Source organism: Euprymna scolopes, chromosome 26 (assembly GCF_053919585.1).
Source record: "Euprymna scolopes isolate OS-2025 chromosome 26, ASM5391958v1, whole genome shotgun sequence".
NCBI lineage: Eukaryota > Metazoa > Mollusca > Cephalopoda > Sepiida > Sepiolidae > Euprymna > Euprymna scolopes.
In genome coordinates, this window is record NC_136507.1 from 68,219,945 (window position 1) to 68,232,071 (window position 12,127).

The 12,127-nt window shown below is 33.8% G+C and overlaps 1 pseudogene; it reads left to right on the top strand.

The window, feature by feature from the left end:
* Nucleotides 1-10,392: 10,392 nt before the first annotated feature.
* LOC145248495 (U2 spliceosomal RNA) lies at nucleotides 10,393-10,522 on the top strand (annotated as a pseudogene).
* Nucleotides 10,523-12,127: the final 1,605 nt, after the last annotated feature.

The following is a 12,127-nucleotide window of genomic DNA, read 5'->3' on the forward strand; positions in this document are numbered from 1 at the left end:
TGAAAGAGTCCATATATACACGAAAGAAGGTAGATCACTATCATGCCAAAACAACGTCACTCTTTTAGAAGATCCTGTCGGTTTCAAATACTTTCAAGTTTGTAAAACGAACAAATACTGTTGTGAAATATGTGTATTCGCACTAGAGTTAAATTAGCAATTAGGTGCCCAATCTATCTATGAAATAACGTTTGCAATATATATTGCATTTCGGTATCAAATTAGCCGAAAGTGTTGCACTGTTTGAAAACTAGAAAAACAAATTTAAAGTTTATTTATTGTTTTAATTAACAAAGTAGTTTCACGTGTGTGATAATCATCTAGTCCTTAATTATTTGACAACAATTATAAAATCGACTCTGCCAATTATTTAAGATTACATCTTGTTTCATGCTTCCTTGCATTAAGACCACCCTCGATGCTCGTGTCACAATTTTTTGTTCCAATCTCTGCAGTGAGGATCATGGCAAAGGCGTATGCTTTTTTGTTTTTTTTTTTATTTTTTTTGCAAAGCAAGAAATGGAAAGCAAATAATTCGACAACACGATAGGTTTACCGAGTTGCACCCAGTATCACGTTACAACTAATTGCATATGATATGACCCTCTAATAAAAGAAAAACGTAATAGGTTCATACATCTAAAATAGATACATGATAAAGACTTAAGCATTGGTTATTGTGTGAAAGTTATCCTTAGGTTTTGAGTTCAATCCTGCTCAAAGGCAATAAGACGATTTAACAAAGTGTCTGAAAGCATGTCATGGGTTAACAACGAAGTTGCTCCTCAGTAGTCGGGTAGTGATATTAAGTGTTACGAAAAAGACGCTGGAGAGAATTTAGATTTACCTTGGGCTTAGTTAAAATGTGGTTGTTGAATTCAGGTATGTTGTGACAGTATATATTTTATATATAAAAGTTTTTTGTTAGTTTGATAGATAAACGAAATTTATTTGTGGGTTGATTAAGGTATTCGCGAAAACAAACAATGGGATAAATAATAGCTGTAGGAAAAAAACTCCAGAGCGAATATGTTATTAGGGAGAAAGGACGCTCTCCGCGCTTGTTCTACCTCGGGAGAGGACTCGAAGCTCCAACCTTACGTAAAATAAAAGTATATGAACATATTTTAATGTGGCACCCCCTAAAGTGGTAAAATGTAAAAGAAAAAAAATCTATAGCAAACAGCAGGAATTAGTTGACTAGCAGAACAAACACATAGGAAAGTGAGGTTAATAGAAAGAAAATCAGGGGAGGTTATTCACTAAGGCACAGAAAGGCTTCTGAAATAGGATAGTTAATCAAGGTAAAAGACCGGGCATAGGGGTCAATATATTTGGAGTTAGTTTACTGATAGTTTTATCAGTGGGAGTGGGTTTAGCTACAGTTCACGATAGTTTACAATTTACTGATAGTTTTAGTCTGTGGCCGTTTATGAACACCACTAAAGTGAGGACAGTGGATGATAGTTGGTGACTCGGATGTCCTCTAAGGAAGACCAGAGAGTCAAAGTCAGGTAGCAGTATATCGGACCGAGAAGAAAATCGCTGGGAACCGATGCAACCAGACAACTCGCGACGAATAACATTTGCGGTTACTTTTTCTACGCTATGGGATAGTATCACACACACACACACACACACACACACACACACACACACACACACACACACACACGAACATATACACACACACAAACATATACACACACACCTACACACACACAAACATGCACACACGTACAAACACACACATACACACAAACACACACATGCACACAAACACACACGCACAAACACACACATTTACATACACACACAGCTCAATTGAGTTATATTACGTACTTATCGAGAGCGATCAAAAAAGAAGTAAACGATCGAAAATACTTTTTGTGTTTTCCGAGTCTTCAATTTAAAACCAGCCGGTGGTAACAGGCCTCTAATGAAAGTTTTTTGGGTTTTTTTTTTTACATAGGCATCACCACATTATCAATGCCAAGAGGCCACTCAAGGATAAGGGTTAAAAGGTGTACAGTAGAAATTGGACAATATAGTAATCATTAGTAATTTGGTAAATTTGATAACTTATATAGAACAGCTCATCAAGAACTTATTTACGTTAGACTTGAAGACAACCATATTGTAATCAGCCGGAAAGCAGGAAAACGGAAGACAATTCCACAAGCGTGCAGTTCTAAGAAAGAAGCTTTGTTCATGAAATCTACGTTTAGGTTTAGGCACAGATAAAGAGTGGGGGGAATTATTGATAGTGTTTACAGCTAGACGAGTGTTTCTTGTGAAAGTTTGGCGAGAGGGGACAATAGATTGAAGCTCAGTCGAACACTTTCCATGAAAATAACGATATATCAGAGTCAAACTCGCAACATCTCTTCTGTGAGATAGAGGTTGCAAGGAAGAGAAAAGGACATCTCCTACGAGGCTACGAAGTCTAAAGTTAAGTTCAAATTTTCATAATGGTTCTGGGGCTCGATATGAGTTGCATGAAGCAGACCGAAACGTACTGTCGGCACTAACCAAGACGAGAAACGCAGTCCGATAATCATAAATAATATTTCACATATGTTCTGAATTCTTTTGAACGAGTAAGCTATTTCGATAGCGATCAAGTCAAATATGAGGCCGACGACACTCCTGGCAAGCGGAGTCTTGCATTGTGCTAAACTAAGCTCCACAAATGTTCACTCTTTCATCAAATATAAAGTTATGTTTTTGATCACACATGCATGGAACATTTTCATTTTTGCAGGCGCGAAAGCCTATCCTAGACAGAACATGCTGTGTTCATAAAGACCTGTGCACTTAACGCTAGTCTGAATATTTTTATATGAATCATTAGTTCTTTACCACGAAAACCTTTTCATGGATTTAAAATCAAAATCGTATTTTTCGCATTGCTCCTCAGCAGTGTTGATCAAACATAATATCGATAAAAAAAAAAAAAACGGCCACTCATTCTGATCCATAAACGTTAACACATTTTTAATCATATGGTTTGTTCGAAGGAAAAACAAAACATTCCTTTAACGGCATAATCGCACCATATTATTTGAATTCTAACGATTATATTTTGTTTGAAAAAGCATTCTTTCCACGTCACAACCGCACCACACATTTTCAAATATTGATATTATTTGGTTAAATCAATGATGTTATTTGTTCAAATCAAGCTTGAAGTATTCGAAAATTTTGCAGGCGTTCTTTTACATTTATCGTGGGCGTGGGAAGGGAGGATTAGGCGTTCCTTCAGTGTACTGTCACTAGAAACCCCACCTCCTTTGTTTCTACTTCAACTAACTTATAGTTGCTTGAGATTGGCTGCTTATTCGAGCCGGTTTCTGCGTTCGGAGATTTTCCTTAATATTGTGGTAGTTTTAATCATTACCATTAGTTCCAAATAAACTACCATTTCCACGACGTCGTATCTCCTTTTGTATGAGTTTCCAACAGTTTTGTACGACTCTTATGCCCCTCTCCCCTCTCAAAGATTTAAACAAAAAAAAAACTTTTGTCTAGAATTCTTATTCCAAATTTGATTAAAATTAATTAAATTATTTTGATTCTACAAAATCTCTTGAATTGGAGGTCTAAGCTTAAGTGGTTTAAACAAGAAATTGAAATTAATGAATATTGCTTAAATGGTGTCGAGTGGCTGCAGATCAAATTTAATGAAAACCTGTTGGGTCTTAGTATCGATCTTGGCTTGAGTATTTTTTTTTTAATTTACAAGAAAAAACGATACTCGTATGCACGTCACAGTTTCTTTCCGTTCTTTATTTCGTTTTTTAAGGAATTTTACGTTACGTTTAATACGGGGAAACGCCGGGTACATCTACTAGTATATATATATATGAAAGATAGGATGTTTGTGTGAGGAAACTTCTGCTCAACCTATATACTCAATGAATCAATGCACAGGTTCCGCTGGTAAATATGAGAGTAAAAATACCTAAAAACTAAAACGTCTTCTAGGCAATGCCGGGTAGGTAAAGCAATAAATAAAATAAATCTATCTATAAAAATGAGAATGTGTGTGTGTGTGTCACAACTCTCAACCTATATACTCAATGAATTTTTTATTTACAGACTTTAATTTTTCTATATATGGCATTAAGACACGTGGAAAATTTTTTAAATTGATTTTCATCCGAAAAGAAGACTGTTAAGGGGTGAAAATTAAAAAAATTGGCACGAAGGGATCGTCGGATTTTTATGTTTGTCAAACGTTTCACGACTGCGCATGCGCGAATCGTTCACATGACGTTCACACGTTTTAAAGACCGTGGCAAGCTGGTCTAATCGTTATCGAACTTGACTTACTGTGTTTAGGCTTTGGTTTCGATTGCAGCTCGAGTATTTGGTTTTTTACTTACAAGAAGTGAACTGTTTAGAAAAAGAATATAATACTCGCATACACATGGCTCAGTTTCTGCATGAATAAAATATATTTATGCGTTTTTTTTTTACGGCCGGGAAATGTCGGGCGGCCTGCTACTAGCATATAAAATAAATAAACAAATAAAAAATATTGCTACAGTAGACATAAATTATGAGCTTCAAAACGTTGAAGAGCTACAAAGACGAGAATGGTACCATTAAAACGATCGACTTTTTGGACAGTGATGAACGATGGCTGTGCATGGGTATCCGGAGCGCGCTTTGTCATACGAGAGTCGTTCCAAAAGTGAAGCCTCCTATTTTTTTCATTCGAAAAGTTGAAAGTCTACGATAATGGGAGTGGTCCTATTAGAACGCGCGATCTTTTGTTCTCACGAATTTATTTTTCTGCATAGCAACCATCATTCTCAATGAACTTTTGCCAGGAATTCAATGAAGCATCTCTGCTTTTGACGTACGTCTATGATAGTGGTTCATTTCTTAGAATATTTTACCGCCAATATCTGCAAAAGAGAGATGAAATTTTCAAGGCATGAAGGCATAAGTTCACTGCATCAGAAAAATGCAATTTGCAAATCCCTCTGATCTATTCAGGCAGAATAAAAAAATAGGAGGTATCACTTTTTGAAACTCCTCGTGTGTAGAATGTTTGTGATTAAACCTGAAAAGGGCTAATTGAGGTCTTTGATTTATTGATGTACATCCTAGATCAGAGACAAGCCGAAGTTGTTGAAATCTGTTGGATGTGTTGTATTGCGTCGAGGGTGGGCACATTTAGGGAGTCGGCCCTTTTGAGAAGTTTACGATTGCGGATGTTTTAGGTTTCACCTCGGAGGTTTCCGCTCGTGGCGCCTTTTGTTGGAAAATTGCAGTCGCCTACGCGGCCGATCTAATCCTTTGTCTAGATCGTGAGAAAGAAAGGGCAAGAAAGAAAAAAGAGATTAATATATACAACGGCAGAAGAAAAAGATATATATATATATATATATATATATATATATATATATATATATATATATGATGAAAATAATGGAAATAATATTCCGACAAAATAGAGAAAATAAAAAGGAACAAACCGTATTGTGTTCATCAACGTTTCGTCTTTATTTCATCCAGAGGAAGTCTCGAAATAAAGACGAAACGTTGATGAACACATAATACGGTTTGTTCCTTTTTATTTTCTCTCTCTCTCTCTCTCTCTCTCTCTATATATATATATATATATATATATATATATATATATATATATATATATATATATGTATGTATGTATGTATATATATATATATAACTTGGATAGTTAGAAGTAGAGAGTGAATTCAATTCTATAAGAGGAGACTTATCGGGATAATATAAAGCTCAACTAATTTCAATGGAGCTTATATAGGAAACAATAAGAGCGGAAAATGATGTCACAAAAACTATATATTGGAAAATATAGAATGATTCCTTTATTTGATAAGGCTATACATACATTAAGTTGGGGGATAAAGGGGACTCTTTATACCAAGCTATTTCGAGGCTTAATGCTTCTCATCAGAAGAGTAGATAAGATGCTAGGTAACATAATGGGTATGTGAAGTCTAGCGACGGATTCATCAGGCTTCATTTTCCACTCATATTGTTTCCTATACATACACACACATACACACACACACACACATATATATATATATATATATATATATAAAGTAAATTATGAAAATATATATGACAATAACTTACTACTTTCATAACTTACTACCTTGCTCTACGTATGTATCGAGCACTGTTGAAGTAAATACTGTATCTTTGTATACTAATGTGCGTGATTAAATGAACACGAAACGACATTATTTTTTCACCAACCTAATACAAGGAGAGAAATATATCTGCATATCTATACAATAGAAAAATGCGAGCATAAAAGTAATATGCTTAAGCTTAAACATAGAAAAATAAAGGACTAGTTGTTAAAACTGGAAAAGTAAAGGACAGGTTATTTTAGTAAAAAATATAATAAATTTATAACTTAAAATATTGCAGCATTAAGAATTGATTATATAATGTTAATTGAATTTTTAAAAATTAATACTGCAATATTTTAAGTCTTAAATTTTTTTATTTTTTTTTTTTTTTTACTAGAATATCTTGTCCTTTTTTTCCAGTTTTAACAACTATTTCTTTACTTTTCTATGTTCATGCTCGCATTTTTCTATTGTAATCTATGATTTTTCCATGCTTCCAGTAAATTCACTTGTTCTTTGTTTCATTAGAGTCTAATTTTTTTGCCTCCTAACAATGTATGACACTCATCTGCTTCAATAAATTCTCCCAAATTAGCTGCCTCTCATTCTGTCATTCTCTTTGTTTTACTTGTTACTTCTCTTTTGGCGACAGCAGTGAATTAGTAGCAACACTGGTCACTGACGCGACGTGATTACTATGGAAACCAGTCATAAAAAAACGTCACTCACCTCCTTACGTTTTTTACGATTTTGAAAACCACTAAATCCATCCTAACTTTAGTTTTACTGAACGAAAATTTAATTGTTTTCACAATGTAAAATGGTCCATTTTTACGACTAGATCCAGCGTCTTTTAACCCCTTTGGGGCCTAATACGTTTAAACAGTCTTTATAAATAATATAAAAGAAAAAAGATTTGAAAAAAAAAAGAAAATTAACATTTTAGCATGGGGATCACTTTTCTATATAAATTTAACGTAAATTGAGCACCCAACTTTTGGCCACAAAGCGTTCAACAGACATGTCATCTCTAGAATTTTTTCATGTCAACCCAGAAATCGCTGAATACCGATGCTAGTATATATATATATATATATATATATATATATATATATATATATATATATATATATATATATATATATATATATATATATTATTTTCTTAGGCTTTCAGGAGTCATTACTTTTCATTCGGGTCTCTAGACCTTTCCGTTATTGGCGGTATGTGGATGACACTTTTGTCATCTTCAAATCTCGCAACGAAGTAAGCGATTTTTTCCTGAATTTGAATAGTCGCCATTCTGCATTCAAATTAACTATAGAGGAAGAGCAAAATGACTCTTTGCCCTTTTTGGACGTCCTTGTATAAAGAACAGAAAATCGGGCTAGTACAACTGTATACAGAAAACCGACACTCACAAGCCTTATATAAGTTGGGATTCTTTTGTCCCTACCAGAAAAATCAGGTTGATCAAGACTCTGGTCCATCGTTCCCTCATGATTTGCTCGACCAGCAAACTTGATAATGAATTGAAGAAGATAGCTAATATTCTTGCGAAAAATGGTTTTCCTGAGGGTGTAATCTCTACGCATATTCGCCAAACTCTTGTTAAATTTAATACCAACCCTTCTTTTGGTGCGGCTAAGTGTCCAGTTTATCTGAAACACCCTTATATTTGTTCTATCAGTAAAGGGTTTGTCGATAAAATTACCTCGGTTGTATCTCACTGTTTCTATGCGGTGCAGGCTCGTGTGGAGTTCGGCACTAAAACTACCTTCCCAACTTTTAAGAAAGATACACTTCCCACACTACAAAAAAGTTTAGTTGTATATCAATTTAAATGTCAATTTGATGCTGACTATGTGGGTCGTACGTTTCAACGGCTGGGAGTAAGATTGGCACAGCATGTCTCTGCATGTTTTCGAAAGTCCAGAGGGTCTAGAATAAACACATTGTTGAACACATCCGGGAATTCACAGAACACTTCCGGGCATTTACGGAGCACATCCGGGCGCTCACCTATTCATGAGTCATCAATTTGTGCGCACTTGTATGACAATAAAGCATGTGGTGAAGCGTATTCGGATGGCTGTTTTCGCATTGTACACAAGGCCCGTTCCAAACAACATCTCAATATTTTGGAAGCCGTAACTATACTAATGCGCAAACCATCGCTCTATAAGCAAAAGGAGCTGTCGTATAAATTAGACTTTTAAATTAGAGTTTTAAAGAACTCTGATTTACCGGAAGGAAAATAAATGCCTACATTGCGTCTTTAATTCTTGTTTTTGCACTTATTTGCAGGCAAGTTAACTTCTTTTTTTTTTTTTTTTCAATTTTGCCCAAGGTTCTGAAATATGGACGATATATCACGGGTTATTCATTCATTTAATTCACCTCGTGTAGTTTTATAATTTTTTTTTCTCACTCCTCTCTTCGCCTCCATTTTTCAATTGTTTAATTGTTTTATTTTAATCGCTTCCGACGTGATCTCTTGACAAGGGTCGGACGAAAGGTACGTCGAGGTTCTTTTTTATGTTAGTCGAATAGTCTTTTTACTATTTTCAGTGTCTATTTTTTCTCCCTGTATCGATCTTCCCCCAAATTCTAATGACTCCACTTATCCTTTTAAAAACTGTAATAAAATTTTGTACGCATATATATATATATATATATATATATATATATATATATATATATATATGTGTGTGTGTGTGTGTGTGTGTGTGTGTGTGTGTGTGTGTGTGTGTGTGTGTTTGGTGATTAAATTTTAAATTCTAAAAAAAAACATATAGACACATATATTCGAATTAAGAATTGTTTGTTTGACAAAAGGAATATATAGAAAGGGTTATGTTAATTTCCTTAATCCATGGATTTTCAATAATGGATCATATCATCAGATGAAATGAAATGCGGTTAGCAAAATGTTCAGCTGTGAATAGACACTTATTTTGCTTTTCAGCACAAATATTGAAAATATTTTTTGAGTGGCTGTGGATATTATATGTGTCCATTCACAGCTGAGCATTTCATTTGCTCTGATGATATGACCATCATTGAAAATCCATGGATTAAGGACCCCTTCTATATATTCCTTTTGTCAAACAATAAATTCTTAATTCGAATATATGTGGCTATATATTGCTCTATTCTTAAATATTGAACTTTTCCTTTTTGGCTAGGATCACTTTGAAAGTATTACTTCAAGTAATATTTATCAGGATTTTTCATCTGAATTCTATCAGTGTCTTATCTCGCTTATATATATATATATATATATATATATATATATATATATATATATATATATATATAAGCGAGATCAGACACTGACCATCCCTCTTGAAGAAGCCCGCATAAATCGGGCGAAACGTTGAGTATACAGGTCCTTCTACCTCCATTTTATTTCATATATATATATATATATATATATACACACACACTTTTTGAACGAGTGAAACTAACGTAAATAGATGAATCTTTGCGGTTGGTTGCAACTTCAATTGTGAATGATCAATTTATGGTCGAGTGCATCCAGTTTGCCGCCTTTGAACAATAAGTCTCCTATGCATCGAAACCGTAATTAAATCACTCATGCAAAGAGAACAGGAGTATTAAGCAAAGAATGATTAAAACACACCTTACAAATACACATACGCATGTATCAACGAAATGTTTATACAAATATATTATTATTATTATTATTATTATTATTATTATTATTATTATTATTATTCGTTAAGTTTTTTATGTAATCACATAAAATGTTATAACAATATAATATTTATGCATCGATTTTCAGTACTTACTTTAACAGTGCTTAATATGTTGGTAGAGCTAGGTAGTAAGCTATGAAAATATATGCGGTTATTAATATGTATAAATGCTCCGCGTTTAATCCCTGCTGGAAATCTCTAGGCAAATGTGTTTCGAATTTGTGTTACTGACTGTTTATATATATATATATATATATATATATATATATATATATATTGGCAGCAAGCCATTGTTCAAGCACGTCTGATTGAACATGACCGAGTTCTTCCCTGAGCGGTCATTTTAATTTGGGTTGGCATGCTTATATTTTGCCGGTCAGTATTTGTTGTTCAACCATATTTTTAGTCGCGTGCAAGCGACTCTATAAGTCACTCCGTCGGTCGGTCAGTCTGTCCGTAACACTTTTGTGCTTGGCCTTTTTGGTTAAGATCAAAGGTCTGTTCTTAAAAGATGCTGTTCTTAGCTTTTTACGCTTTTCTTAGCCTTTTGGCCAAGATCAACGTGTAGTATCTGTTCTTACTACATGCTGTACTTATTGTGATATAAAGTTGGGGATCACTTATCTGTATTAATTTAATGTAAAATGATGACCAACTTTACAACCAGTCAGTCTCAAAGCCATTAAAGTCATTTCCAGATCATTCAAGTTGTTTTTGAAGGATTCCAGTTATTTTTTAAGCATTCAAGTCATTCTTAAGGTCATTCAATTCATCCTTAAGTTCATTAAAGTCATTCTAAGTCATTTACTTTTTTATTTATTTAATTAATTTCAGCCCATTTTTCGGTCATTTTAGTTTATCTTTAAGAATTTCATGTCAATCCTACATTCACGCATTCATCCATTACACGAGAGCACGCGACTAATTGCTATCGACCTTGTTCTCAAGCGCTTTCAATCGGTGCACCCGATTGTCCCCAGGAGCGATTATTTTGGTTGATATTTTCTTTATTGAGGCTTGGCGTATTCATAGTTAGTTTTATTTTTTTTTATACATTGGTTATAAAGGTACGTGTAGGAGTGATAGGATTTTTTATTTTACTTTTCTCTTTTTATATTTTATTTTTTTAGTTATTTATTTTTAGTTGTTAAATACGGTTAGTATATTTGTCTCGATATAAAATAAGATCCGGTTAATAAGGGGCTCTAGTTTTTTTTTTTAAATTACTTTGGCTTCTAGTAATTTTAGTCTTCGTGTGCAATTGTTTAGGTATCGAATTTTAGTATCGTTACTTAAGATATTTCTAATGTCGGACGATTGTAGGTTTTTATCATGGAATGTTAGGTGTTGTTTAATGGCGCTATTGTCAGCTAAATGATAGGTTAGTCATCGGGAGAGTGTTGTTGTGGTGTGGCCTATGTATGCATTGTGTGAGTTTTTAGAGTGGATTCGAAGGCATTCTTCGAAGAGGCAAATAAATTCAAACATTACATAGGGTAGAAAGTTATGACATTTATGGCAATTAAGCTAGACGGAATCTTCTGCGTTTACTTTCCGTGGGAAATCGTGATTTTAAAACGCATGGAGTTTGTGTTTTCTTATGCTTTGCATACATGTGGTGCTTACTTTAGCTAGCTAACCAATCAGACATAGTGTTACGTCCACCTGTTGGTATTTACCAGCCAATCGCCGTGCGTCATCCAGACAAGTTTTTATTTCCTGGTATTACTTTGTTTCGTATAAGTGACGCGCCTTTATACAGACTTTAGAAAATGCTGAGTGACAACAAGTTTGAGTGACAAGTCTCCCCAGATTTCGAGTACACTCTACCCCTTTTGCTAGCTATTGAAATTATTATTATTATTATTATTATTATTATTATTATTATTATTATTATTATTATTATTATTCACGTTTGTATCTGTTGACTTAAAATGCATGCTTCATGCCAAATTGATCGTTTATTATGGTTGTCTCTGTGTCAATTTATGCATTAAATACTAACCTCTCTTAATCCCCATAAACCCCCAACAGTGCATCGAACGGATACCATAATATTTAGTTCGCTGTATCTTATCATAATAAATGGCCAGAGAAAATATCAGCCAGCTTAGCTCGGTAGTTTCCGAGAAAAAATAGAACGGACAGACAGACCAACTTAGAGAAATATAATATATATTATTATTATTATTATTATTATTATTATTATTATTATTATTATTATTATTATTATTATTATTATTATTATTATTTGTTCACTAGGAG